The following is a 2,672-nucleotide window of genomic DNA, read 5'->3' on the forward strand; positions in this document are numbered from 1 at the left end:
AAAACACAAAAAAAAAAAAAAAAAAAAAAAAAAAAACAAGGGCAAATGAGTTGAACAGAAAACTCTCTAAGGCCGACATATGAACAGCGAAAAAGCATCTGAAAAAAATGCTTGGAGCCTGTCTGTGGGACAGCTGTCCAGGCGTTGTTCCGACATGTCTCACCTGCCAATGAAACTCCTGGGCAAGAAGATCGAGAAGCAGAACCTCAAACTGCAGCAGCGAAACTTAAAGCTACGGGATGCCTTGGATGTGAGCCTGTCAGAAACTCAGAATGGAACTGTTGCTGAAGGGACTGTGGAAGGTGGAAAAGTTAAGAAATCCCTGAAACGGCCTGTGAAAGTGGCCTTGTCAGAATCCCAGAATGGAGACATACCTAAAGAAGAGGTGGAAAATGTAAAAGTTAAAACTGTTCCCCAGAAATCCACCATTTTAGTAAATGGGGAAGCAGCAATGCAGTCTCCTAACTCAGAATCGAAAAAGAAAAAGAGAAAAATGGTGAATGATGCTGGGCCTGATACCAAAAAAGCCAAAACTGAAAACAAAGAAGAATTTGAAGAAGAGAATGATAAGTCTCCTGAAGAAGCAGAAAACAATGTGGAGAAGCCAGATGAGAAAGATGAGAATAAAGTACCCAGCCTGCCGCTGGGGCTAACAGGAGCTTTTGAAGATACTTTATTTGCTTCTCTCTCTAATCTTGTCAATGAAAACACTCTGAAGGCAATTAAGAAAATGGGCTTTACGAACATGACTGAAATTCAACATAAAAGTATCAGACCACTTCTGGAAGGCAGGAATGGTGACTTTGACGTTTGGATGTTGGGACCTGGCAGACTTTTGGTGTTCTTAAGGAGCTAATGACTCACCATGTTCACACATACGGGTTGATAATGGGTGGCAGTAACAGATCTGCTGAGGCACAGAAACTTGCTAATGGAATCAACATCATTGTGGCCACACCAGGCCGTCTCCTGGACCATATGCAGGTAAGATACAGTGTCATATATTGCTTGTCTTGTGTTATATGAAACATCTAATTGACAACTAACAGTTATTCCTTATTCTTTGTTTTGCTAGAATACCCCAGGGTTTATGTATAAAAACCTTCAGTGTCTGGTTACTGATGAGGCTGATCGGATCCTGGATGTTGGCTTTGAAGAGGAATTAAAGCAAATTATTAAACTTCTGCCAATACGCAGGCAGACCATGCTCTTTTCTGCTACACAAACTCGCAAGGTGGAAGACTTGGAAAGAATTTATCTGAAAAAGGAGCCATGTATGTTGGTGTTGATGATGATAAAGCTGCAACAGTGGATGGTCTTGAGCAGGATTATGTTGTTTGCCCCTCTGAAAAGAGATTCCTTCTGCTCTTTACATTCCTTAAAAAGAACTGAAAGAAGAAGCTAATGGTCTTCTTTTCATCCTGTAAATCAGTGAAATACCACTATGAGTTGCTGAACTACATTGATTTGCCTGTCTTGGCCATCCATGGGAGGCAGAAGCAAAACAAGCGCACAACCACATTTTTCCAGTTCTGCAATGCAGATACAGGAATATTGCTGTGTACAGACGTGGCAGCAAGAGGGCTTGATATTCCAGAAGTTGACTGGATTGTTCAGTATGACCCTCCAGACGACCCAAAGGTAACTGGTGTCCTTGAGGTGTCTTCAGAAAGGCTCTTCAGAGGCCTAAATGGCTCATTTTGCGCCCAGAAGAATTGGGTTTCCTTTGTTACTTGAAGCAATCCAAGGTTCCATTAAGCGAATTCAACTTTTCTTGGTCTAAAATTTCTGACATTCAATCTCAGCTTGAAAAATTGATTGAAAAGAACTACTTTCTTCATAAGTCAGCCCAGGAAGCATATAAGTCATACATACGAGCTTATGATTCCCATTCTCTGAAACAGATCTTTAATGTTAATAACTTAAATTTGCCCCAAGTTCCTTTATCCTTTGGTTTCAAAGTGCCTCCTTTTGTTGACCTGAATGTGAACAGCAATGCAGACAAGCGTAAGAAGAGAGGAGGCGGAGGTGGGTTTGGCTACCAGAAAACCAAAAAAGTCGAGAAGTCCAAAATCTTTAAAAACATTAGCAAGAAATCATCTGATGGAAGACAGTTTTCTCACTGAAAAGAAACCTTTTTTTATTTTGAATAACATTGTCCTAAAATGAATTTTTATTATTTTATTTTTTGCTTTAACAAAGGAAATTTTTTTAGCCTTTAGAATTTGGACGGATCCAACAAAACTGTATATTAATTTGGGTTGCCAGCACTGAGCACTGTATTTTCCAGCAAGTCTCTTACTTTTGGGATAGAAAATATTTTAGTTTTCCTTGATTGTCCAAGGGGAAGGTGAGGAATCTTTTTGATTTTTTTTTGTGATAATAACAGTATTTTAAAATATCCCACCACCCCCAAATTTACGTTGTCCCTTCATATAATTTTTTTTGTACCTTCTCTTCTTGGTATGTGATGATTTTGTGGCAGAGGTGTTACACTCTCTCACTTGCTGTAAAAGGTGACCTAGTATACTGGTTGGATGGTGGTAATGCAGAAGAGAGACTGTTTAATTTCAGGTTGTAGTTGTTTCTTGAACCTTCACGTAGTTCTTGACACTTTCTGAAAATGCTACAGTATAAAAAGGGCAGGGAACTGAGGGAATACCTAAGAAGCA

At 39.6% G+C, this 2,672-nt stretch overlaps 1 pseudogene; it reads left to right on the forward strand.

Moving 5' to 3' along the window:
• Positions 1-154: 154 nt before the first annotated feature.
• On the forward strand, positions 155-2,311 carry LOC102469178 (ATP-dependent RNA helicase DDX18-like; annotated as a pseudogene).
• The last annotated feature ends 361 nt before the right edge of the window (positions 2,312-2,672 follow it).

This window comes from Tupaia chinensis, unplaced genomic scaffold, assembly GCF_000334495.1.
Source record: "Tupaia chinensis unplaced genomic scaffold, TupChi_1.0 Scaffold000475_1, whole genome shotgun sequence".
In the NCBI taxonomy this organism is placed as follows: Eukaryota; Metazoa; Chordata; class Mammalia; order Scandentia; family Tupaiidae; genus Tupaia; species Tupaia belangeri.